Raw genomic sequence first — 27649 nt, 5'->3', positions numbered from 1 at the left:
CTCTGTTCCTTTCTCCTAAATAGGGCAGGGGGAGTTTACATTTTTTTTTAATGTTTTATTTATTTCTGAGAGAGAAAGAGAGACAGCATGAGCAGGGGAGGGGCAGAGAGAGAGGGAGATACAGAATCTGAAGCAGGCTCCAGGCTCTCAGCTGTCAGCACAGAGCCTGACACGGGGCTCGAACCCAAGGATCATGAGATCATGCATGACCTGAGCCAAAGTTGGACACTCAGCCGACTGAGCCTCCCAGGCGCTTGGGGGAGTTTAGAGACATCCCCTCCCCTACAGCAATTCCTGAATTCTCTTGAGGGAAGGTTCCTCAGGGTGCTGACTAAAGCGCACATTCCAGTGAACTAAGTCAGACCAAGAGAGAGAAAGAGAGAGAAAGAGAGAGAAAGAGAGAGGCGGGGGAGGGGAACACCGCATGACTTCATTTATATGCGGAATCTAGGAAACCTCAGCAAACTCATAGGAACAGAGGTCAGATTTGGGGTTGCCAGAGTTGGAGGTGGGAGGGATGGGGCGAAGGCGTCAGAAGGTACAGGCTTCCAGCTGTAACGTAAATAAACACATTCTGGGTCTGTCACCTACGGCGGGACTGTGGTCAATCACATTGTATGGTATATTTGAAAGTCGCTAGAAGGGGCGCCTCGGTGGCTCAGTCGGTTGAGTGTCCGACTTCGGCTCAGGTCATGATCTCTACAGTTTGTGAGTTCGAGCCCCACGTCAGGTTCTGTGCTGACAGCTCGGAGCCTGAACCTGCTTTGGATTCTGTGTCTCCCTCTCTCTCTGCCCCTCCCCAGCTCGTGCTCTGTCTCTCTCTGCCTCAAAAATAAATAAAACGTTTAAAATTTTTAAAAAATATATAAATAAAAGGGATCATAACAGAACATCCTCTCGTTTTGTTCCCCATCGCACAGATAGGAGGTTCAACAGAGCTGAAGTGATCGTCTGGACCCACACAGCTGCTTTTTCGAACTGCTTTTAAAACAGACACAGAAGCAAAATATTCCTTTCCTCGAGGAAAAAAGATGCAGGTTTGTTATTTTATTTTATTTTAAGTTGATTTATTTACTTTTGAGACAGGGAGAGACAGAACACAAGGAGGGAGGGTCAGAGAGAAAGAAGGAGACACAGGATCCGAAGCAGCTCCAGGCTCCGAGCTGTCAGCACAAAGCCCGATGCGGGGCTTGAACCCATGAACCGTGAGATCATGACCTGAGCCGAAGTCAGATGCTCAGCCGACGGACCCCCCAGGCGCCATGTTTGTTTAGTTTTTAAAGAAAAATCTGACTGTACGCTCCCCTCTATCCATCCCAGCAAACTGGCCCCGTTCCACCCTCCCGGTCCAGGGGAGACTGTCTTTCTGTCTAGATTCCCAGCCTCCTTCCTGCTCTTTCGGGAGGTCCAGCCACCCCAGGGGGACACCCTGGCCACCATCTTCCTTGCTGGAGACCCAGTTCTGCCTGCAGCCCTGACCCAGCTCGCTTCCTGCGTGTTGATGGGGACCACACGGTATCTGGCTCTGCTCACCCAGCAACTTCCTTCTGAGCACACAGCTATCTCAGGCTCTAACTATGCTGCAAGGGGAAGGGGGAGCGGGCAGCCCGGAGCTCTCCCTCCCCGAGGAGCTCACCCCCACCCACCCCAGCTGCAGGGCTGGAGGAGGCGCGGCAAGGCTGGGCACACACACGGCATTCCGTGGTCACTTGGCAGGGCCCCGCCGGAGAGCAGATGGAAAAGTCTGACACTCAATTCCCCACATGCCTTTTCTGAGCGCGCTACAAGGCTCAGCCTCAGCAAGTTAGAGTCTTTTCAAGTGAGTTGAAACCCAGCTCCTCCCCACGCACATCGACACCAGTTTCCTTTATTTCGGGTCTCAGGAGGGGGAGAGCGGAGATCTAGATCCGTAGATCACTGGACTTCCTGCTGCGGCTCCAGGAACTGTCCGCCTGCCTTTGCTGGTGACGCTCTGCTCCCGATGAGGGGAGCCCAGGGTCAGAGCTGCTCTGCGGGGTCTTCCCTGAGTGGGCTTCCCCCACGGGGGCCTCAACGCTGCCCAGGGCCCTGGAGTCCTTACCAGATCGAGGGACATGGCTAGGAGCCACAGACCTGGCGTTCGACCCTGGCTTTCTGGCTGCCTGGGAATAGCGCTGAAACTATCTGGGCTGTTTCCCATCTGGAAAATGGGCATAATAGTGTCTGGTTCACGAAGTCTTACACGAGATGCCGTGTGTCCAGTGCTGGGCACCCCCTGAGCGCCCAGCAAATGGCGGCCATGATTATTTCCTTGAGCTCTTGGAACACATCTCACTTTTCCACGGCTCCCCTTGGCCACAGGAGCGCCACCAAGTATGCCACGACGGGATCTAGACTATGGCCTTCACAGAGCCTAAGTAATGGCCATCTGGAAATAATTGATTCAATTACGTAAAAATTCACTGCACGCACACACACACGCACACACTCACAGAGGCCATTTGGGGCTCTTAATTTGTGGGTTTCCTAGTAAAATAAACTTGGGGGATATAAGGGTACTTGAAATTTGACCCAAGAATGAGTAATCTGAATTTTTTAAATGTTTATTTATTTGAGAGAGAGGGGGAGAGAGAGAGAGAGAGAGAGAGAGAATATGAGTAGAAGAGGGACAGAGAGAGAGGGAGACACAGAGTCCAAAGCAGGCTCCAGGCTCTGAGCTGTCAGCACAGAGCCCGATGCAGGGCTCGAACTCCCGAACTGTGAGATCATGACCTGAGCCGAAGTCAAACCGACTTAACTGACGGAGCCACCCAGGCACCCCAAGAATGAGTAATTTGATCTGTATTGTTAAACTACTTTCCAGAAAGGTTGCATTCATTCACACTCGGACATAACTGTAGGAAAGTGCCTGCTTCCCTACTCCCTCTTCAATAACGCCCATAGTAGGGGCACCTGGCTGGCTCAGTTGCGGAATGTGCAACTGACCCTTAATCTACAGGTTGTGACTTCAAGCCCCACGTTGGGTGTAGCGATCACTTAAAAATAAATAAATAAACTTAAAAATTGCCCATAGCCATATATATATATATTTATTTATTTATTTATTTCGGAGAGAGAGAGACAGCATGAGCAGGGGAGGGTCAGAAAGAGAGGGAGACACAGAATCTGAAACAGGCTCCGGGCTCTGAGCTGGCTGTCAGCACAGAGCCTGACGTGGGGCTCGAACCCGTGATCTGTGAGATCATGACCTGAGCCGAAGTCGGACGCCCAATCGACTGAGCCACCCAGGCGCCCCTCGCAGTTGGACTTACACCCATCCAATCACGAAGAGCCCTTATCTGGCGCCTGTGTTCTCAACTCTGTCCATCTCCTGTCACTCTATGCTCCCACTAGACTTAGCGGCTCACCCTTCCATAAACAGGTTCATGCTCGGCTCCCTGTCACTATGCACTGTGTCTGCCACCTGGACCTTGCTCCCTGATCCACTCAGGACTCCGGCTCACTCTTCCAGCTGAAAGCTCCCTGTCTGTGAAGCCCTCTCTGATGCCCACGGACAGATGGAGGTCCTTCATCTCCTGCTGTGTTTTAAACATTCCTATGATTATGATTGTACATCTGTTTACAGGTACTGTGACCTTTCCACTTCAAATTCCCATAACCTATCAGTGTATTGTGGCTCAAGGTCCTCACTCAAGAGAACGTATGGAGTCAAAGAGCATAACTGGGAAACTTGGCTGGGATGTGCCGTGGAAGGCCTCGAACACAGATGTCGGTGGGCTGTGAGCTGGCCAGGGCCAGGCCAGAGCTATACTCATTCATCTGGCAGAGAAGCGATACCTGGATTGGAGTACAGAAGCCACAGAAAGCCAGGAACCAGTTAAGAGGCCATTACAACATTTCAGGGCAGACAGAGGCAGTCCTGAATAAGGGTGGGTGGCTGAGGCTTGGAAAGAAGGGCACATTGTTGAGGGATGACGCATGGTTAGAATGATCAGGACACCGAGGTTGGAGAGAGCCAAAACTGACCAGGAGCCGAAAATTCTCATGGAATTTTCAATGCTTTGTTTTGTGTCATCTGCAAACCTCACAATGGATGTTACCGTAAAATATAAGTGAATTATTACAATGACGCTGATGACTGCTCTAGAATCAGCTGAGTGACCTCAGTCAAGTCTTTGTAACTGTTTCCTTGCCTGTGAAATGGGATCATCATGGTGCCTCCTCTATGGGGCTGTGGTAAGGATTAAGTGAGTTAACCCTTGGGACACACTTAGAGCAAGGTCATGCACACAGTAAGCACTCCACCACTGTTGGCTATTTGAAATATTATTATTCATATATTTCCCCCAAGAGGCACCCATTCATCCCTGTATCTAAGTAGGTACCTACTTGCGACAAGAAGTGACTAGTCGTTCAATGGCTTCTGGAGACTTGCATGGGGCAATGCATGAAAGGCTTTCTGAAGGCTGTGATTGGGGGACTAAGGGCCACATAGATGGAGAGAGGGGAAGTCACCCACCCCAAGCAAGAGCCACTCGTGTCCCGAGAGTGAGGGCAGGATGCTATTTTTCCACCAGGATCCCAATGTGCAAGGCTCCCAACGTGGGTTGAGAGGGAGAAATTGGAGCTCGAAGCTCTCTAGTTCTTCCAACCCAGCCTTAACCCTGCCGTCTTGCCCATAAGAAAAGCGAGATGAACCAATGTGTTTATAATTGCTCTTATCATCTCGAGAGAAGAGATCAAACCATCCCAGGAGATGCCCGTTATAGATCCCGCCATCTTGCTCATGACGAAAGCAAACACATCCCAGGGCTTTGAGTCTGTCCTCTTTCCCAGAACGAGGCTGAGGGGCGCCGCTGTCTTCATCAAAGCTGCTCTTGGTCTTTCTTGTGAATGAAGGTTCAAATGTCAAAGAGTCTGTGGAGCTCTTCTGGAACTCTCCATCCGTTCTGCCCTTGCCTTCAGACTTGGCTGGCTCAGTCCTCCGGGACGGGGTTCTGACGCTGTAAGGTCTCTCTCTGGTTCGCGCCGCCATGTTTTGAGGGTCATGTTCACAGTTAATGCCTTTGTGTTGGAACAAGGTGTGCACTGTGCCTGTGGGTGAAAACAAAATCCCAGAGACACAGAGCTGACTTCCAGAAAACGCTCCTGTGCTAAGTCGGCCAACAGACTCCAGAGCTAATCGGAACCAGATGTGAGTTCTTTCACGGAAATATATTGCAGGTCACAGATTTCTTTTTCCGAGAGTACCTATAATAACAATTAAAATCATAAAATGTGTTTTCCCTAGATACTTTCTCCTGGTCAACCAAGCAATATAGTCTGATAAGTGGGGGCCAACCCGCGCCAAAACCAACATATTTGCTTCGTTAGAAATCTGCAGAATGTGTCTGTCTGCAGAGGTGTGCTCTGGTCAGACGAGGGGCAGCCGCCAGCACGCAGTTTCCTAAAATATCCGTGCACGCAGGGACGATAAGCAGACTGCGTGGATTTGTGGCCGGGAGGTGGGGTAGAGAGAAAAGCCGGGGAGAGAGGCATACAGTAAGTGGCATTAAGCATAATTCACATAATGTGGCAGATACTTCCTGCGTTTAAAAAACGGGGTCTCCCAAAGAGCCCGGCAGCCTATGACTTTCTCCGCACCAGCATCTCTGCCAAGGTCAAACGCTGGGCTCATGGCCACCTCTGGGAAGCATGACTAGGAAATTCACCAGGTCATTCTGTCAGAGGAAGTCTTTTACCGAGACGTGGTTTTGTTTTGAAGACATTGTCTGGCTTTCCCAGGAGCTGATCCTCTGCCTTCTGAACAGCCCACTCAGCCAGTCGGGGTCAGCTGGCCCCACTTGGGTCCCTACTTTACAGACGGTGACCCAGCATGCAACTCGAAACACCAGCAGGCAGGGACCTCCTGGGCCCAGCACCCTCCGGCCCGGGGGACTGTTGCTTGACTTGTTGGCATTCATTTCTATTCCACTACATCCCTTATTTCCCAGTCCTAGACCCCCTCCGCCTCCCCACTCAGCCCTGGGACCCACTAGAGTTGATGACACCCACCCGCAACCGCACACGCAAGCCCAGGCACCCTGGGTGGCACACCCCCGAAGCCTGGTCAAAGGATTAATGATGGATTCGATGAAGGCATGTGATCAGTGGAGGGTTTAGACTTCAGATCCTTTCTTTTAAAAAGTTCCCTTTTAAGGGTGCCTGGGGGGCTCAGTTGGTTAAGCATCTGACTTTGGCTCAGGTTATGATCTCACGGTTCATGGGTTCAAGCCCTGCATCAGGCTCTGTGCTGACGGCTCAGAGCCTGGAGCCTGTTTTGGATTCTATGTCTCCCTCTCTCTTTGCGCCCCCCCCCCCCCCCCCCCCCCCTCTCTCTCTCTCAAATAAACATTAGAAAAAAAATAGTTCCCTTTCAAGGTACCTGGGTGGCTCGGTCTGCTAAGCGTCTGACTCTTGATTTCAGCTCAGGTCATGATCTCATGGTTCAGTTTGTGGGATCGAGCCCTGAGTCGGGCCCTGGGCTATCAGTGCAGAGCCTGCTTGGGATTCTTTCTCTCCCTCTCTCTCTCTCTCTCTGCCTCTCCCCTGCTTGCTCTCTCTCTCTCAAAATAAATATGTAAACATTAAAAAAAAAAAGAAATTACTTAAAGAAATAAAAAGTTCCCTTTTAAAATAGTTAATACAGGGGCACCCGGCAAGGTTAAGTGTCCAACTTCACCTCAGGTCATGATCTCACAGTTTGTGGGTTTGAGCCCCACGTTGGGCTCTGTACTGACAAATCAGAGCCTGGAGCCTGCTTCAGATTCTGTCTGCCCCTCCCTCACTCATGCTCTGTCTCTCTCTGTCTCAAAAATAAATAAAACATAAAAAAATAATAAATAAAGTTAATACATTCACACGGTTCCAAAAAAAGTAAAGTTTAAGAAACTAACAAATAATAAAGTGGGAAACTATGCATCTATACGTTAAAAATGAATACATTGAAAATCTGAGATGGCATAGGGCATCTTCCATAGTCTCAAAGGACCTCCCTACAAAACACTCACTCATTACAAAGGGATAAAGAGCAATTTTACAGAGGAGAACCTTGGCAGACAACACCCTAACAAAGCGATTAGCTTTGATGACATCATCATCAATGCGACAAATCAAAATCACGTGCCACCTGACAGGATGCGATGTGAGAAGATCCTCGATCACTGCTGTGATGGTCCTGCCCGAGATTCTAGAACCCAAATCTAATCGTGAGGAAACGTCAGAGGCACCCAAGTTGAAAGACACTCTCTAGGTTTACGGCCTGTAATCTCCATGTCCTCCAGGGTGGAGGAGGCTCTTGGGGCTGTTCCAGATGGAAGGAGACCAAAAACAACTTAACAGCCACGTGATTATGAACTGGATCCTTTCATTTCTAGGAAGGACATTGTTGGGGCCCTTGGAGAAATGTGAATGGTAGAAACGTATCTAATGTCAATTTCTGGTTTTACTGGTTGTATCGTGACTATGTCAGAGAAGGTCCCCGTTGTAAGGGATCCACCAGGGATGACGGATGCATCATATCAGCAACTTATTCTCTATTTTTTTTTAAGTTTATTTATTTATTTCTGAGAGAGAGAAAGAGAGCATTTGCACAAGCTGGAGAGGGGGTGGGGGGGGCACAGAATCTGAAGCAGGCTCCCGGCTCTGAGCAACTGTCAGCGAGTCCTACACAGGGTTCAAACCCACAGACTATGAGATCCTGACCTGAGCCGAAGTCAGACACTCAACCGACTGAGCCACCCAGGCGCCCCTCAGCAACTTATTCTCAAATGGCTCAGGAAAAAAAAAGTTGTTTTGCTCTTTGGGTTTTTTTGTTTGTTTTGTTTTTGTTTTTGTTTTTACCATACCTGCAGCTTTCGTATAAACTGGAGATTGTTTCAAAATAAAAACAATTGTTTGAAATTACCTGGTAGAACTGTTGCCTCTGATCCTGACCTCCTCCCCCCTCCCCAATAATAGGTAACCATATAGCCTGGTGTCGTCTCTAGGGACTCTCTCTCTCCTGTACATGTAAGAATGAAGAAACCAATGCCCATGGCTGAAGAGGCACTGTTTACTAGCTGAGTCTCTGAACCACATCTGCTAGAGGGTCTTAAAACTTTGCCAAAGCTCAAGACCCAGTCCTGGGTACCTTGTTCCTCTTCCCCATGGCCCTTGGGGATTCCCAGTGTGGCATGTGGAAGATCTGGCTCACTGTTGACCCTCTCCAGGTCACCTTGCACTCTTGGTCAGCCTTCTTTCTCTCTTCTGTCATCAGAAGTCACACAGCTTTGCAGAAATAAAAGGGATTCCCGTTCAAATACCTCATCAGTCCAAGGCCACCAACCTACAGGAAACATGTAATATGGGAGAATCTCACTTGGGGACATGTAGGGACGTTAAGATTTTTTGTGTGTGTGATATTTCAAAGAGTTCAATGTATCCAAACGTTGATTAACATTAGGTTCCTTCAAACAGATAGAGACGCCCACGAACATGTTTTCACTCTAACTGAAGAGAGAGACAAGGAAGGAAATGGGGCTGAGAGAGAAAATGGTTGAGAGAAACTTCCGGCACACCCTCAGAGGCCAGTGGCCCGTTGGCTTTTCGTGCCATAACCTGGGGTGTGGAAAGAGGGAATTTCTCCTTTCGAGACCGAGTCACGGAGGCCTTTCCCACAGACTCTCCCACAGTGGAGCTTTCTCTGTACCTCAACTGTGGTGATGCCTCGTCGACGCCCAGTTCAAGAGCTAAATTCCTCAGGAAGGAATTCCCAGCGTGCAAATTCTCCCCCGTCGGAGGCCGGTCTCTAGGTCAGGCTCCTGGTACGAGTTCCTCTCAGACACGCCCTCTTGTTTTCCACTGCTCGGCTCCTCTTTGCGGCTCCCATCATGGCTGACCATCCTGTCCGTTCACACTGCTGTCATCCCCTGGCTGGGGACCAACGTGGCCTTTCAGGGACCTCACTCCTCAGGGAAGCGGGGCCTCTTTATTTCGATTTTTCATTCAGCAAATGTGTTCGGGGAGCCCTGTGTGTGCCTGGTGCTGGTGAAATGCTGAGGCCGCCATGAGGCAACAAGATGGCTCCCGTAGCTGTGGCCCCTTCACAGGGGCTGTCGGAGGGCACAGGACGCAAAGATTTAAACTACTCATTTAAGTATTTCATTATGATGGTAGCCGGTGCCCTGACAAAGTATCACATGAGAGGCTCTTGACTTAGTTTGAAGATGAGACATCTGAGGGGAGGGAAGAAGGATGATGGGGAGTCAGGCTGGGGATGGGGGGGTGTGGGAGAGGGAGGGGAACACGGAATCGCTGAACGGTTTTCAACAAAGAAGTTACATGACACGGATTACGTTTTGTTAATGTTTATTGAGAGAGAGAGAAAGAGAGAATGCAAGCAAGGGAAGAGCAGAGAGAGAGGGAGACACAGAATCGGAAGCAGGCTCCAGGCCTGGCAGCACAGAGCCCGATGTGGGGCTCGAAATCACGAACCACGACATCATGACCTGAGCCGAAGTCGGACACTCAGTTGACTGAGCCACCCAGGCGCCCCCAAACATCTTTTTTAAAATGGCTGTTTGGTTGTTTGTTTGTTTAAAGTACTAGTCGGGGAGTGGGGCGATGGGAGGGGGAGAGAGAATTTCAAGCAGGCTCCATGCCCAGCATAGAGCCGGACACAGGGCTCGATCCCACAGGTCAAGATCATCGTCACCTGAGCTGAAATCAAGAGTCGGACACTTAACTGACTGAGCCACTCAGATGCCCCAGATTCTCAAACATCGTAACATAAACTCACCAGATGACTCTGCAATTCTATTCTTAGGTTATACACCGCAGAGACATTAAAGCATGTGTTCATACGAAGACTTGTATCGAAAGTTCACGGCAACGATTTTTCATGACAGCCCCAAACTGTAAACAACCCAAATGTTCATGAGCTGATGAAGGATGAACAAAATGTGGAATATGCATACAACGAAAGATGACTCAGTAATAGTATGAACACGATGTCGGTGTGAAGTACTGATGTATTCTGCAAAATGGAGGACCCTCAGAAATATGGTGCTAACTGAAAGACGCCGTACTACGTAAGATTACATAGGGTGTGGCTTTATTTACATGAAACTTCTAGAGAAGACAAAACTACAGAGCCAGAAAGCAGATCAGAGGTTGCCTAGGGCTGGCGGTGGGAGCGCAGATTGGCACAAAATCAATCTTTGGGCTGACGGAGAAATTCTTCTTTTTTTTTTTTTTTTTTTTTCTAGGAGAGAGAGAGAGACAGCGTGAGCAGGGGAGGGTCAGAGAGAGAGAGGGAGTCACAGACTGAAACAGGCTCCAGGCTCTGAGCTGGCAGTCAGCACAGAGCCCGACGCGGGGCTCGAACCCACGAACCGTGAGATCGTGACCCAAGCGAAAGTCGGACGCTTAACCGACTAAGCCACCCAGGCGCCCCATGACGGAGAAATTCTAAAACCTGGACTCTGGTGATGACTGTGTAAGTTTTGCTAAAACTTGTATGACTGTACCTTTAAAATGGGTGGGTGTTACGATATGTAAATTATGCCTTAATAAAGCTATTTAGAAAGAAAAATATTTAAAAGTCACCAGGGGGCAGGATGAAAGGTAGAAGACAATTTGGGAGTCTCAGAGTACCTTCTCTGGTGCTTTGTACCTTAGATTCTTGTCTCCAAAAGTCAACCTCCCTTAAAAACTAAACCCCAAACCATCTCTCCGTAGAAAAGGCCAGAGTACTACCACATCCTTACACACTCTGGTTCAGCAGACAAAGAGACTGGCATGTGGACACCACTGCAAATAACAAACGCACTCAGGGTGTGTTGACCGCACGGTGTGTCTAAGAAAAAATGGGTGGGTCCTTGCTTTATAGTCGCGTGACAAAGGGTCAATACTAGCGTGTTTTGCCAGGACAAATGCTGATAAAAAACAGTTGGTCTTAAAGAGAAATTGCATGGGGTGCCTGGGTGGCTTAGTCGGTTAAGCGTCCGACTTTCGCTTAGGTCATGATCTTGCGGTTCGTGGGTTCGAGCCCCGCGTCGGGCTCTGTGCTGACTGCCAGCTCAGAGCCTGGAGCCTATTTCAGAGTCTGTATCTCCCTCTCTCTCTGACCCTCCCCTGCTCATGCTGTCTCTCTCTCTCTCTCTCCTAGAAATAAATAAAAAATAAAAAAAAAAAGAGAGAAATTGCAAAGTCCATCTTTAGTAACAGGAAAGTTGCTCCTAATTTTTAAATTGCAGTCCCCACTGCCACCCCCTCAGAGTTTCTAAATTCATAGTCTCTTCTCCACCCCTCTTTACCCTGGTATTCCTCTCCCAGTCTAGCAGAGGGAAGGCGATGGCAAGCATATATCAAGGACCAAGTGGTTGAGTTTTAAAATGTCTCTAATTCCACCTCCCCCTCCCCCCCAACCCACTGTCTGTCCCTTCTTCCCCTCAATCCATCATTCCAATGTTGGTTTTATTTTTGGTATCACCCTTTTCTTCTCCTCAGTTCTGTTATTGCTGGGCGGCCCTTATTGTTGGGGTCTGGGCCAAGAGTATAAATGGTGGCCTAGTCTGTTACATGTCTAATTATTTAGACATTGCAAACCAGGGGCGCCTGGGGGGCTCAGTGGGTTAAGCGTCCAAATTCCTCCCAGGTCATGATCTCACGGTCGGTGGGTTTGAGCCTGGTGTGGGGCTCTGTGCTGACAGCCCAGAGCCTGCCTGGGATTCTGTGTCTCCCTCTTTCTCTCCCCCTCCCCCACTCATGCGTGCTCTCTCTCTCTCTCTCTCTTTCTCAAATATAAACATTAAAAAATTTTTTTAAATAAAAAAAATGGCAAACCAGAATGTCGAACTGTTCAATAAAACATGTGCCTGGGTCCGGCCTGACATTACGTTCATAACCTGAGAGGCCAGGTTTGAAATGACAATGCTCACACTCCTTGGAACACCACGGTGGAAAAGGCGCGTTCAGAGACCCACTGCGCACTCTCAAAGCCAAGCTCCAGCGAGCCTTTTCTCTTCCTTCTCACACCTCGAGGGGCCCAAGGGCACACCCCTGGACGTCCCGCCCCAACAGACAAGCTCCACCTTACTACGCTGCCCTCCCCCACAACCCACCTCCCCTGGGCCGCCCCTCGGGCCTTGGGGTGCGCGCCCTCTGGAGACAAGATCCACCCCTGAGGGCATGGAACTGGGCAGTCCTGGGAAGGGGGCTTGGGGCCAACTTGGCAGGTCAGTTCGGAGTCCCGGGACCGAAATTGTGGTCTAACAGGGAGTCTTCTTGGCTGAGAGGAACCCTTCACCCTTTGGGAGCAGGTCTGGAGCTGGGTCAGGGTGGGGGGCGGGGAGCTCTGTTGTCCTGGCCCAAGGGCGGTACTGATCGTCTGGACAGATCGTATGAATAGATTTCCTGATATTCATCCATCCTTGTGATTCTGGAATGAATCCTGCTTAGTCATGGTTTTTTATATACTGCTGGATTCCATTGGCTCATGCTCTCCATAGGAATTTTCCATCCATATTCAGAAGTGACATTGAACCCTAGCCTTCTCTATTTGTGCTAAGTCGTTGGGTTTTGATATCAGGGGTATGCTAGTTTTGTTAATTGAATTGGGAAGCTTTCCATCTTTTTCTATGTTCTGCAACAGTTCTTTTTTTTTTTTCCTTTTAATATGCGAGGCATTTATAAAAACATTCCCACTGTGAAAAATTCAAACCATACAGAAGAGGCAAAAATTCTCCTTGACTCTCCCTTCAAATCCTAATCTCCTGCCGGAAGTGACCACATTACCCATTTGCTGTGTTTTCTTCCAGAACCTTTCATTTCCATACATACCTATGTACCTATGAATTACATGGAGCCCCTTTTTTAAAAAAACATAAATGGGATTAAATTCTACATACTGAATTGTAGGCTTTAGGTTTTATGTGGCTTTTTTGTTTGTGTTTACTTAACAACATTATGTCTTAGAGAACTCATCATGATGTCAGTACATACAGACCTATTTCATCCCTTTAAGGTTCTATAGAATTTATTTTTTTATTTTTGTGTTTTAAGTTTATTTATTTTTAAATATTTTTTTGAGAGAGCACAAGCAGGGGAGGGGCAGAGAGAAGGGGACAGAGGGTCTGAAGCAGGCTTTTTGGGAGAAAGACATAATCCCAAGTGGGCTCTGTGACGTCAGCATGAAGCCTGACCTGGGGCTCAAATTCATGCGCCCATGAGATTATGACCTGAGCCAAAATCAAGAGCCGGATACTTAACTGCCTGAGCCATCCAGATGTCCCTAGAATAACTTATAGTATGGGTATTTTATATATATATATATATATATTTTTTTTTTTTTAGACAGAGAGAGAGCAAGAAGGAGAGAAGGGCAGAGGGAGATAGAGAATCTTAAGCAGGCTCCATGCTCAGCATGGAGCCCGACATGGGGCTCGATCCCACAGCCCTGGGATAATGATCTGAGAGCCAAAATCAAGAGTTATATTCTCAACTGACTGAGCCACCCAGGTGTCCCTATAATAAGGTTATATTTAATTTTTTTTATGCTTTTAATATTTATTTTTGAGAGGGAGAGACAGAGTGCAACAGAGGAGGGGTGGTGAGAGAAGGAGAGACAATCTGAAGGAGGTTCCAGGCTCTGCGCTGTCAGTGATGTGGGGCTTGAATTCATGAACCATGAGATCGTGACCTGAGCTGAAGTCAAATGCTTAACCAACTGAGGCATCCAGGCCCCCAGTATGGGCATCGTTAAAACTATTTTCCATTTGAGGGACATTTAAGTGGGTTCCAAAATTTCTTCATTATCATGGTGCATTAAATACTATTCATAGCATTTATTAACTGTCTGACTTTACCTTATTTAATCACCTATTTGTTGGGCTGTTCCTTTCCTGATTATTCTGACTGGACCCTATTAGAACTTGAACTACTCCTTCAAAGAAGCATGAACTTTTAAAAAGTTTCTTTATTTTGAGAGAGAGAGAGAGAAAGCGTGATCAGAAGAGGGGCAGAGAGAGAGGGAGAGAGAGAATCCCAAGCAGGCTCCACATTGTCAGCACAGAGCCCAACACAGGGCTCGATCTCATGGACTGTGAAATCATGACCTGAGCTGAGAGATCAAAAGTCAGACACTTAACTGACTGAGCCACCCAGGTGCCCCTGAAATCTCTTTTTATGATGCCCTGTTCTTGTTGTGTCTAAAACTGTGTCTGGTACACAGTAGGCACTCAATACATACTCACGGAATAAACAGATGAATGAAAGACCATTTTTGTAAATGGCCCTTTGGATGGACAGGCTACTGATTCTTCAGATTAGGTACCAAGCGGTGAAGCTCTCAAGGGAGGGGAGGCGGCGTTAAAATTTCAGTAGATATTGTCCAATGTCTCCAGGCCCCCAGTATAAACTGAAATATACCTGAGAGAATTCACTTTCTCTCTGGCCACCAGCCGCCATTAACACGCTTAACTCTTTGTTCAATATATGAGTGAAAAAAAAAATGGTATCTGATTGCTGTTCTAACGTGCCCTTCTTTGGATGATCATGTTTTTATTTCTTGGTCCCGTGGAAATCCTTATCTGCAAACTACTATTTCTGGTTTTCCCCCTCCCCCCCTTAATTGCTTGTACTTTTCTTACTGACTTTTTGGAGATTTTTCTTTGTTTTGGAAAAAATTGTGGCCAGCATTTTCTCCTAACCCGTTGCTTTTAACTTAATTTTGTTTCAAGTCTGCATGAAATACACTGTATTTTAATGAGTCAAACTTCTCAGTGTTTCCTTTATGCTCCCCCCCCCAATATGAATCTTGTCTAATATCAGACTCACCTCAGTGGATAATGAGAATTTTTCATACTCAGGGAGCGCCTGCGGGGGCGGGGAGGGGCTCAGTCGGTTGAACATCTGACTCTCGATTTCAGCTCAGGTCATGATCCCAGGGTTGTAGGATCGAGCCCTGCATCGGCCTCCATGCTGAGCATGGAGCCTGCTTAAGATTCTCTCTCTCTCTCTCTCTCCTGCCCTCTCCCCTGCTCACTCTCTCTCAAAAAAAAAATTAAAAATAATTTTCATACTCAGTCATAAAGAGCACTCTTTCAAAATGATACTCTTTAAATACCGATTAGACTTCCATTTAAGAGGGCAGAAAGAAGCTTTCTTTCCCAACCACTTAAGGGTTTAGCCTATGGGCAGTCAGCCCAGAGCCCGACGCGGGGCTCGAACCCACGAACCGCGAGATCATGACCCAAGCGAAAGTCGGACGCTTAACCGACTAAGCCGCCCAGGCGCCCCTGACGTCAGCTATTTGTTACAGTCAGGCTCTTGGTTCCCTGGTCTAAACCTGTAAACCGGTAAGCTGAACCTTTTATTTCCCTCTCAACAAAGCCGTTCTAGTCTGACTTAGGGCTGGGGACTCAGCAGCAATCTGGCGTCAACTCCTCCTCCCCCGTCCTTCCTCTCCCTGCAACCCTCCCTCCTCCCCTCTTTTTCCTTCTTCATCTCCTCCCTTCCTCCCTCTCCCCTCCCTCCTCCCCTCTCTCCTCCCCTCCCTCCTCCCCTCCCTCCCTCCTCCCCTCCCTCCCCTCCTCCTTATTCCCTTCCCTCCTCTCTCTTCTCTTCTCCTTCCTCCTCCCCTCCCTCCTCCCCTCCCTCCTCCCCTCCCTCCTCCCCTCCCTCCTCCCAGATCATCAGTGGCCCCGTTTTGAGAAAAGCCCAACTCTGGGGTCAGTGGTTCTCAACCAGGGGACACACAGCAGAATCGACAGAACACCTTTAAAAATAAAAAATAAAAAAAAAAAAAGGAAGAAAAGCGGCTCCTGGGCTCTTCCCTACATTTGCTGAATCAGAACCCCCAGGGGCAAGGCCATGGATTCTGACACGTTTCGCGTCCCCCCCGGGGGACACTGATGCGCCTCGAGGGTTGCGAATGCCCAGGTCCTGAGTCCGCACGTAGGGTTTTATCCTTGAAGAACAGCTAAGCCACTCAACGAGGAAACAGCCAGCCCGCGTGGCTAATTCTACGGTGTCTTCAACGACAGCGACAACAGAAAATGACATGAAGACCAGAGCAGGAGAGCCGAACGGGTCACAGATGAAAAGACTCGAAACCTGTCACCCTGACGCCGTGTGCAGACCTTGTCTGGACCCCAGGTCGAACAAAGCCAGAGCAGGCATTTCTGAGGCAACAACAAGAAACGGAACACGGATTACTTTATATTAAGGAATTACGGTTAGTTTTGTTGGACATGATGTTGGTATGATGGTTGTGTTCAAAAAGAAAACAAAGTCCTTATCTGCTAGAGATAAAAACTGACGTATTTATGGGTGAAATAATAGATCTGAAATTTCCTTTAAATATTCCAGGAAACAAAATCCCACGTGAGGGGATCGTGAAGCAAGGGCTTGAGTGTCGTTAACTGTTAAACGGAGGGGTAGGTACGAGGGGATTCTCTGAACTACATTCTTTACTTTTGTGCATGTCTTAAAATTTCAAGGGGCGCCCGGGTGGCTCATTCGGTTAAGCGTCTGACTCTCCATCTCTGCTCGGGTCATGATCTCGCAGCTTGTGGGTTCGAGCCCCGTGTCCTGCTCTGCGCTGACGGTGCAGAGCCTGCTTGGGACTCTGTCTCTCCTTCTCCCCGCCCCTTCCCCAACTTGTGCACGCACACACACTCTCTCTCAAAATAAGAAATATAAAAAAATTGAAAAAAAAATTACAATAGTGAAAACATTTCAAAAGGATGACCATATCCGCGAGGGTCTGGACACCCAGGCTCCTCCCACGCCCGGTTTTCCCGCCCCTGCCTCACCTGGGCATCGCCAACGCCTCCTTCTCTGGGTAAACCTGGTTTCAGAAGCTTTATACGAGCTCTTCCCCTGGCTCCCTGGCCTGTTTCTTCCTCCTCAGAAAAGGGGGAATCTGAGCCCGGGCCGGGGAGGGGTAGGGGGATGCGCTTTGTTGCTAACATTTCACATCCTCCATAATATACTTAGACCTGCGTCCGCCAAGAACCCTCAGGGTCACAGCCTGGGCGAGCACTGCCCTCTGACCTTCAGACGCGGCCTTCAGACCTAGCCTCCCCCGGCCCGGCCACCATCTCCTTCAGTGGTGTCGTAGAAAGTGCTGGATTGGAGACATCAGGGGTGTGAATTCCACGTGTGGCCACAGAGCCCACGTAGGGGAGGCGGGAGTGTGGCCAGAACATCCAGCAGGTAGAGCAAAAGGCAAAGTTTCCTCGCGCTGGAATCATCACAGGGGAGAAAGGCAAGAACCTGGGACCTGGCTTCCATGAGATGGGACCAGGGTTGGGTTTTTTTTTTTAAGTTTATTTTAATCTATTTCGAGAAAGATACAGAGAACAAGCAGGGAAGGGGCAGAGAGAGAGGGAGAGAGAGAGAGAGAGAATCCCAAGCTGGCGTCACGCTGTCAGCCCAGAGCCCGATGCGGGGCTCGAACCCACAAACCCTGAGTCCATGACCTGAATCGAAGTCAAGAGTTGGACACCTGACTTTGTGTGTGGCTGCGCACACGTCAGATCGCTGGGGCGGCTTGGGGAAACGGATAAATATCATATCAAACGCCTGACACCTGCCCTAGACCATTACATCGCGAAGCACCGAGCCTGGACGCCAGCGGTTTACAAAAGTTGCCTTGGGTTTCTCGGGCGCAGAAAGCACCACGTGCATACCCTGGAAGAACGCGTCCCTTATGATTTGGAGTGAACTAGAAGACAGGGGCCACCAAAGCCACACCTCACCCAGAGGACGTGGGCTCGGAAGCTCGCCTCCGGACCCCTCTTCCTCGTCCTTCACACTGGGGGTTCGGCTGTGAACATGCTCAAACACACACCCACCACTCATGAGCTGGTCCGACCTTGATCTGTCTGTGTCTTGGCTTTCGGCTCGTGTCACTGTCCTGGCCGGTAAACGTACCACCCTTGACCCGAGCCTGGAGCTCGGAGAAGAGCCGGGCTGGAGGTGCGAACCTCAGAAATCCGGACACCTCAGACTGGATGGAGAAAGTGGCTTTGGGGGAATCCCCAAAGTATTGATTCGGGTCTCTTGGAATTCCAGGGATTGGCTGGCCTTGTGGGGACCTTCAGGTCCCTGGGAGGGCTGGGGTGGTACCTCCTGCTTGGTCACACAGTCCCGGAGGGGCTGGCCTCCAACATCTGGCAGGGTCAGGCTCTGGGAGCTGGGGGTCGTGTCCACACTTTGAAGCCTGCCCAGCCTGGTGCTCGCCTGCTCCTGGCCAGCCTCACCTGGACTGGAGGGGCAGGGGTGAGGGGGGGGGGTGCAAAGGAGGAGAGTCAGCAGAAGGGTGGCCACGTGGGAAAGACTTCAGGGGGCTAGGAGGGAAGGAGGGGGAGGAGGCGTGGAGGGGCACAGGATCAAGGAAGAGAAAGGGCCTTTGGGTCTCTTCGGCCCCACATTCCTCCAGGCATTTTTTTCGTTCCCTTGGTTATGGAAGAATAGCAATTAGCAAATCCAGTAAAAAGAGCCAGAAATGGAGATTGTTTGCGCATTTGGGGGGCAACATGCATTGGTGAAGGAATGTGACCAGAACTATATATAACCCCTGTCTTGGCCCACCCACCTGTCCGGCCGAGTGAGCGATGGTCTGTTTGTTCTGAGCTGGTATGTAGCTCGTTTCGCTCTGGGAGCCCACCATCTGGGCCCGCGCCTCGCTGCCAGTAGCTTTCGGTGACCATATATGGCAAAATGATATATGTGATAAAAAGAAGCCAAATTCTCCAGTTGCGTCAGCCCCCGGAGCATGCAGCCTGCCTGGCTCGAACCCCTTGCAGCCTGGCTCCCCGGCTCCCGCCGCCCCCCCACCCCACCCCCTTGCTCCGGAAACCCCAGGGGCTCAGCGTTTGGCTGGGGGAGCGATGGGGGGCCTGGGAGGCCCCGCCCCACTCCCCCAGGCCCGGACTTCGCTGTGTTTTGGGGGTGGAGAGGATGACTGGGGGAGGCTCCGAGCCGCAGTGAGTTTGGTCCTGGCCCCAAACCAGGAAGACGAGAAGTTAGGAGTGATAAACCCACATTCTTTCCGGAAAGCAGCCTGGTGTGGTGCCCGTGTGTATGTGGGCAGCGGGGTGGGGGGCACAGTGCCCCCCGCACCTCCAAGGATATAATGAACCTTCATTCCTCAGACATTCCTACAGTTGCCTTGACCTTAACCCACCGGGAGAGAGTGTAGGCTAGACTGTTCAGCTGGGGGAAGGAAAAGGAAAAAAATTTTTTTTTTTTTTTTTTTTTTTTTACCCTCTCCAATTCTTTCTCATCCCTCTGCCCTGTCCCCGGCAGCCAAGCCCCACGGCTGCGCTCACCCCCTGTGCGCTGAGGTCCCACTCTGGGCCAGACGCTGTGCCGGATGCCAGGGGGAAGGTGACCCGCACGGGCGACGGCCTGGCACCCCGGCAGCTCGCCCCGGGCACAGGACAGGAGACCCAGCCATTGCCAGAGGGGACATCCAGCCCAGACTCAGGGGCTCAGGGAGGGTCCTGGGAGGAGGTGGCACACAGCAGAGCCTTAAAGGACAAGCAGTAATTTGCCGCATGGCTGCCGGGGATTGGGAACAGAAACTCCAGGTTCAAGGTCAAGAGCTGGGCGCGTGTGCGGCGGGGAGGTGGTCAGGGGCCAGAGCACGGAGGCCCCTTCCGGGAGGTGCTAAAGGGTCTGGACCCCTGCCCACCTCCCCACCCTCCTGTGACATCTGAGCCCATGCCACCCCCCCCCTGCAAACACCCACACACCAGGTCCAGCCCCCGCAGCAACAGCCAGCACGCGCGCGCGCACGTGCGCGCGCACGGGGACGCGCGCTCCTGCCCACTCGTTCCGTGACATAAACAAGGAAATTTCGGAGAAGCAAAGAGCACAGTGGAGTCCGAATGAGAACCAGGGAGAGAAAAGCAGGCCTGGGGAAGGCGCTCTGCCAGGAAGCGGGGCGTGTGGGCGGGAGGGCCAGGAGTCGTTGGAAGGGGGTGAACATTCTAGCAGGCTCTGGGCTCCCCCCTTGGCGAAGGCTCAGACAGGAAGGGAGACAGCTGATCAGCAGAGGTGGGGTGGGGGCCTGAGCCGAGGCTAGGAGCGGGGGTCTCCTGACGTTGGCAGTTCAGCTCAGGACGTGTGTGTCTGTGTGTCCCTGCTTTGGGGCCGCGGCTCCTGGCCCCCCTTCAGCTGCACTTCTCTGCTCTCCTCCAGAGGCCGGAGGTCCCTGAGGGGCTGCCCAGGTGCATACAGACCGGAAGTGTCCCTGGACATGCTAGAAAGCACGAGAGCCCGCCCTGAGGGGTGAGTGTCATCACCCAACATGCCTTCAGAGACCTGTATCCACTGAGCATTCAGAGACCGGGATACGACTTTAGGGTTCGCTCGTCGCTTCCTCCAGGAAGCCCTCCCTGGCTCCCCGGGTCTGTGCAGTATTAAATGCCCAGCAGGAACGGGGCAAAGTGTGATGTCGCTTATGACCCAGACCGGAAGTGGCACATTACCACTTGCACTGTATTCGGTGGCCTCGCTGAGTCACTGTGATAGGTTGTGGGAGCGGCAAGTGAGGTTCTTTAAGGGCCATCTGAGAGGCTGGTCACTAAGTCTGGGGTAATTCGTCAGGCGGCCATAGATAACCAAGCGGTGGATGCCCTTGAAAGGGCACTTGGGCCCAGGGTGATGGGCAGATACAGTTGGGCAGGTGGGACGAAACTCAGGATTCTTTCTTTCTTCTTCTTCTTTTTTTTTTTTTTAATGTTTTATTTATTTCAGAGAGAGAGACAGACAGCATGAGTAGGGGAGGGTCAGAGAGAGAGGGAGACACAGAATCTGAAGCAGGCTCCAGGCTCTGAGCTGTCAGCACAGAGCCCGACGCGGGGCTCGAACCCACGAACCGTGAGATCATGACCTGAGCTGAAGTCGGACACTTAACCGACTGAGCCACCCAGGCGCCCCTCAGGATTCTTTCTATTGGCAGAGGCAAAAACTCACTTCGAAACAAAGTACGGAGAACACTCTCATTGGCTCACGTTGCAGAAAAGCCCAGAGACTTCGTCGGGTTTTCGGGAATCGCTGAAACCAAGATTTCAGGAGAAACTGCACGATGGGTTGTCCGAGGGCTGCACACACAGACGGAGGCGTGCGGAGGGAGGAGGGGTGGGTCCCGGAGAGGATGACGGGTCCTTGGAGGTTCATTGCACGATTCTCTCCGATTCTGTCTATGTGTTCAAATGTCTATCCCGGAAGTGAAAAGGGGCAGCAGAAAACCAGAGTGGGCACGCTTCCGGCAAGGGCGTCACTTTCCCGATCTGTCTCTCCTGCTCTGTACAGACGTGATCGACCACACTCGGCTGCACATCATGACCCTCTCAAAGCACAGAGAGACTTTCTGCATCGAGTCACCCCGGAGACATATCTGGCCACACACATGCACCCTGTCCCCAAAGTCCCCAAGACTTTCCCCATGACAAACCCTATCCAACTGCCCCCTTCCTGCTATGGGAAGTCCATTCCCCTGTGACCCTCATACCTGTCACGTCTGTTTGCTGCTTTCGAACAGATCAGTCCACGCGGAGGGCACCTGCCTCGCGAAAGAGGTTGGAATAGTTTCGGAGGACGTGGTTGACATCTGTTTTCTTGACTCTTCTACCTGAGTTGCTCAGGACCAGGCCTGGCCCATGTTCGTGCTCCATAAATATCTGTTGCATGAACGCATGAAATACGTTCAAGAAAAAGGGGGTCGTAAGTCTCCAGAGGGCCCAGAACTGGAAGTCAGAATGGAAGCCACCCCAGGGCCCACCTAGACTCGCTGCAGACTTTCCCCCGCCCGCCGCTGCCTCTCTCTGTTCCCTCCTTTCCACTGCCTCTCCCCTGCTTCCTCTGCTGGCTTGTTTCCACACGCCACAGCCCTCCCCGATCCATCCGCCTTGTGCGCCTTCCCCTGCCGATGTCCAGGTCTCACCTTCCAGGAGCCTCGTATAGCCCCCGACCCCCTTGTCTCGTGTATTTAGGCCCTTCTTCCAAACTAGATTCTTGGCGTCAGCATCTGAACGTTCTCCAGCTTCTTCCGCCGAAAAGAACACACAAGGCGTCTCTGCGCACACATCGTTTCTCTTCCAGGTATGCGTCCTTCCTTCCTTCCCCATGAGCATCTTCTAAGGGTGTCTGAGCATATTCCGTGTTCCCGTCTCCACCTCACGCTCAGGTCTTACCCATTCCAGAGGCTGTCACCTCTGTCGCTCCACTGACATACTGGTGACGCCCTCATTGTTCGCGCCCTCATCTCACACAAGCTGTCAGGCACACCGGATGCGGTTGACCCATCTCTTCGGGAACTCATCTGGCCCCAGCTCCACCGCGGGTCGCTCCATCTCCGCCTCTTTTCACGGGCCCGTCCCCTCTCTCAGGCTGGTGGCATTTCTTAAGGCCAGGTCCCAGGGGCCTGTCTTGTCTACTCTGTCCTCTCTCACTGGGCAAGTCACTCGCATTAAGTTATTTAGGCTCTTCTGTTACTATATATACCTCCGCGGCTGCTGAGAGTGTCACTGTCCGTTCTCCTCACCTGCTGAGAACATGTTAGGACTTCCCCATCTCCGTGGGACATGGTCATGGACATGAGCACAAGTGAAATATGTCATTTCAGGGCAGAAGCTTTAGGAGTCAGCATGCAATTCACCATGTCTCCTTTCTCTGCCGTAATCCTAGTGAAAGCATGTGTCAGGATGGGTGTTGCATCTGCCTGATCCTTGAGTGTTTATGACAAGCAAAGCCTTCCTGATGACCTATTTTTGGATAGATGGCATAGGAGGAAATAAATCTTATCAAATTGAGATATGGAGACCTGGATTCTGTCCATCTATCCATCCGCTCGTTCATCCATCCATCCTTCTACTTACAATGTCTTTGTTAAATTTTGGTGTTAGGGTATTACTGGCCTCATAAAATAAATTGCAAAGGGGCGACTGGGGGGCTCAGTTGGTTGAGCGTCCGATTTTGGCTCAGGTCATGATCTCACAGTTCATGACTTCGAGCCCCGCGTCGGGGTCACTGCCGTCTTCCTCTCTCTGACCCTGCTCCGCTCTCTCTCTCTTTCAAAAATAAATACACATTTAAAATAAATAAATTGGGCAATGTTCCCTCCTGTTCCTTTTTTTTTCCTGACAGATTGTGTAAGTTTGGGGTCACTTCTTCCTTAAATATTTGATAGAATTCACCAGTGGAACTATCCAGGCTTGAAGTTGTCCTTTGTTTTTGTTTGTTTGTGGGAAGGGTTTTGATCATGAAGTCAATTTCTCTGATAGATAAAACTCTTTGGATTTTTCAGGTTCATCCTGAATCAGTTTTGGGAAGTTGTGAATTGTTAAGCAGTTTGTTCATTTATCTGCGTTGTCAGATTTATTGGCATAAAGATCATAATGTTTTCTTATTGTTCAATTGTCTTATTTTTATTATAGGCTCTGTGCTGACATCTTCCTTTTTATTTCTTATATTCATAATTTATTCTCTTCCTCTTCTTTCTCTCTCTCTCCTTGATCAGTCTAGTTAGATATTTACCAATTTTCTTGATATTTTCAATGAATCAACTTTTGGCTTTGTTAATCTTCTGTTCATCTGTTTTCTTTTTTCCTTAATTCTTTTTAAATGTTTATTTATTTTTGAGAGAGAGAGAGAGAGAGAGAGAGAGAGACAGAGTGCAAGCAGGGGAGGGGCAGAGAGAGAAAGACACACAGAATCCAAAGCAGGCTCCAGGCTCTGAGCTGTCAGCACAGAGCCCGACGTGGGGCTCAAACTCACAAACCGCGAGATCATGACCTGAACCAAAGTCGAACACTTGACCGACTGAGCCACCCAGGTGTCCCTGTTCATCTGTTTTCTGTGTCACAAATATTTGCTCTTATCATTATTTCCTTCTTTCCTCCTACTTACTGTGGGTTGACTGCTTTTCTTTCTCTAGCTTTTTGAAGTAGAATCTCAACCTAATGATTTTATAGCTTTCTTTTTTTTCTAATAAAGCTAAAATGTTCCCTTAAGCACCCTTGACTTTCATGGACTATATTTTCACATATCATTCAGCTCAAAATATTTATTTTCTAATTTTCCTTGTCTTAAAAACAAGACAGAGTGCTCTAATGGGTTTATGCTAAGCCGTGCGTCACCAAACCAGGATTCAACTTCTGTTTTTGAAATTTTTTAAGTGGGGAAGGGGCAGATGAGAGAGAGGTCGAGAGAGGGAATCCCAAGCAGGCTCTACACCACCAGAGCCTGATGCAGGGCTTGAACTCATGAACCGTGAGATCATGACCTGAGCCAAACTTAGACGCTTAACCGACGGAGCCACCCAGGCACCCCCGAGACTCAACTTAATTAGTCTCTGCTCTCCCAGAAATGGAATCTTGAACCAGTCAGTCAAGAATCACCTGCTCGGCACCAATGGTCATCTGCCTGATGGATTCCAGCCGTCCATTAAAGGAAAGTGACCCTGTAATAACCAACCCACTTTTTTTTTCCAGAACTTTCCTCTGCGTATAAAAGTCTTTCATTTTGTACTGCCACTCGGAGCTCCTTTCTTTCTGCTAGATGGGATGCTGTTGGATTCATAAACTGTTGACTAAAGCCAATGAGATCTTCCTAATTTACCCCGCTGAGTTATGTTTTTCAACAAGAAGGGATGCCCAAATGATGTGAAGGGGGCAGGGAGAGTGCGGAGCCCGTGAATGGGGAGAGGGAAGAGTGAGCTTCAGACTACACTGCAGGCTTGAGCGTCCCCGCCAGCAGGGTGGCCCTGTCACAATGTCCCCACTGAGCTCTGTCCTTGGCTAGGAGCTACCTGGAGAGGGAGCCCCCTTCGTGGGGACACTGAGGCTCATCTGAAGGTGTGGCAGCAGGGGGCTCCCAGCCAACTCCACTCCTCGCAAGAGGGCGTCTGCCAGGGACAGGTGAGTAGTCCCCCGCCTCGGCCGCAGGCCTCCCTAAACTCAGCCACGTTCCTCTGACACATTCCGTCACAGAACCATGTTCTTCCCCTTCAGAGAACTTACTTTGGCTGCAGCTACATCATTGGGGAGCGTTATTGGCTCGTCTCTCCTTGAGAACAAGGGCAATAGATTCTCTCGCCACTGTGTCTCCCGTGCAGGGCACTGTGTTCCCTGAGTGAACAAGGGACCAGTAATCCAGGCTCTCAGCGTTCCCTAGGGGCAGCCTGGCCACCTGGGGGCCACGCTGGGGAGGGCGGCGGCGCGGTGCACATCAGGGTGCACGGTGCCCATTTTGAGAATGGGCATCTCTGAACCTCTTTGTGGATCTTTCTCCCTTGTGGCCTCCACCTGACCGTCCCCAGAGGCTGGTTCTGGCTGCGAGGAGCAGCGGAGAGGCCTGGGAGTCTCCATCCCCAGGAAACAGCTGCGAGCCTTTACGCCTGATTTTATATACGCCTAATGTCTCCCTTTGCTCTCTCCTCTCCTTCCTCCCCCAAACCTGCCCTTCATTCTGTTTCCTCTGAGATGTTTCAGCTGGGACAAAGGCAGCCTCTCAGGGCCCATGACTTCTTTCTGGAACTTACTAACATGGGGTGAAAAATACAGCCTCGTGTTAGGAACGCGGGCTCTAGATTCAGATCCCAAATCCTTCACGCCCAAGCTGCAGGACTCTGGGTAAGTCACTTAACCTCTCTGGGCCCCCTCTTCTCATCGCGGAAAGGACATAGCAAAATAGCAAAACCACAGTGCTATGAAGGGTAAGCAGGATGTCTGGGGCTCTATACTCAAGGCACCTTAGCCTTAAAGGCTCTGAGAAGTCCTGCAGTGAAGCGACCAAACATATTGGATGACAGGTTGACAAAAGCCAAGGGCACCTGCGATCCTAGTGTTCGATGAGAGCCCTAGAGGGTTAGAACGACCTTCGGAACGACTGTGGATGAGATCCAGATGGGCCTGGGCTCCTGCAGAATTGTTCTCGGTTGGGGTGGGAGGGTTATGCCTCTGATTCCATCGAGGGATGCTAGAACTCGATGTGTGACAGGGCTGCTGCTCTCAGGGGTATGCGGGTGACACTGTGATGCTCCTCCCTTTAATTATTAAAGGACCATTTCATGGGTAGAAACGGTCATGCGCATAGAGGCACGGAATTTTTTTGTTTTTGTTTATTTGAGAGAGAGCAAGTGTGAGCAGGGCAGGGGCAGAGAGAGAGGGCGGGAGAGGGAGAATCGGAGGCAGGCTCCGCGCACTGCGAGCATGGAGCTCAGTGCGGGGCTCGACCCCACGAACTGTGAGATCATCACCTGAGCCGACATCAAGACGGCACCGGGCTCTGAGGGAGGTGATGCCTCCTTGTGCAGAGCTGGCCAAGCAGGGGGCCAGCTGGCAGGGATCAGGGTTCCCCCCGCTAAGAGGTTCCTGGGTTCTTAGCACCTCCCCCAGCCTGGGCACGCGGAAGGAGGCGACAGAAAGGCCTGCTGGCTGAAGGTCAGGGGTTAAGAGGCCTGAGCCCAGATGACAAGCAGCTGGCCGAGGCACAAACCGTGGACGGCTTCCTCCCCCTCCCGGTGATGGCAGAGATGAGAAGACAGGGCAGGAACTTGCCACAGATGGAAGAGAGACCAGAGGCCTTTGGAACGTGCCCAAGGGGCCCAGCTCGGAGGGCAAAACCCTTTCCGCTCGGAGAGAACGTTATTTATTAGAAGAACAGGCACCGGGTCTTACCCAGGGAGCCCAGGGGGCTCTGGCCCATGTGTCCTGGCCACGACCTATCATACCAATCCCTGTTTCTAAGACAACGGGAGACCCAAATAGGAAGAACATTACTGGTGATAAGAAGTGGCTGTTGTAGGCTGAGCCAAGCCAGACAAGTTGAGCTCAAACATCAGAAATTTTGAGGCCAGTTCTAAATTTAGAGCCCGGTTTTGGAGGGAGCCAGAATGAACTCCCTCTGCACAAAGTGTGTCAGAAGAATGGAAGATACCGATGCCAGGGAGCGACCGGTATGGAGGGGGTGGGGAGCCCTCTTTCAGCCAGAGATGGGAAGAATGAGATCAACCAGGCTCTTTCCCTTTTTTTTTTTTTTAACTCAGTATCTTTTCAAAGTAAGAGCTTTGCAAGAACTGAGTATCTCATCCCCTCTTCCCTGCTGCTTTGAAAAAGTTTTATTTAAATTATTTTAATGTTTATTCATTAAAAAAATTTTTTTTAATGTTTTTTATTTATTTCTAGGAGAGAGAGAGAGAGAGACAGCATGAGCAGGGGAGGGTCAGAGAGAGAGGGAGTCACAGACCGAAACAGGCTCCAGGCTCTGAGCTGGCAGTCAGCACAGAGCCCGACGCGGGGCTCGAACCCATGAACCGCGAGATCATGACCTAAGTGAAAGTCGGACGCTTAACCGACTAAGCCACCCAGGCGCCCCAATGTTTATTCATTTTTGAGAGAGAGAGACAGAGCACGAGTGGGGGACGGGCAGAGAGAGAGAGAGGGAGACACAGAATCTGAAGCAGGCTCCAGGCTCTCAGCTGTCAGCACAGAGCCTGGCCTTGGGGCTTGAACCCATGAACCGTGAGATCATGACCTGAGCTAAAGTTGGATGCCCAACCGACTGAGCCACCCAGGTGCCCCTGAAAAAGTTTTATTACTCAGAAAGACCGTCAAAGCAACTCTGGGTGTGTGCC

General features: G+C 50.5%; 1 long non-coding RNA gene across 2 annotated transcripts in view; it reads right to left on the bottom strand.

Moving 5' to 3' along the window:
- Positions 1–4695: 4695 nt before the first annotated feature.
- LOC120231415 overlaps positions 4696–27649 on the bottom strand; it is a 28941-nt gene continuing 5987 nt past the window's right edge. Inside the window, exon 3 of one of the 2 annotated variants that reach the window (XR_005528315.1) lies at positions 4696–5229. This is a non-coding gene — a long non-coding RNA (uncharacterized LOC120231415). The remainder of the gene's footprint in view (positions 5230–27649) is intronic. The other variant, XR_005528316.1, reaches the window with a different exon arrangement.

This window comes from Hyaena hyaena, unplaced genomic scaffold (genome assembly GCF_003009895.1).
Source record: "Hyaena hyaena isolate Hyena2069 unplaced genomic scaffold, ASM300989v1 scaffold_58, whole genome shotgun sequence".
Lineage (NCBI taxonomy): Eukaryota > Metazoa > Chordata > Mammalia > Carnivora > Hyaenidae > Hyaena > Hyaena hyaena.
This window is presented reverse-complemented; position numbering and strand designations above follow the sequence as displayed.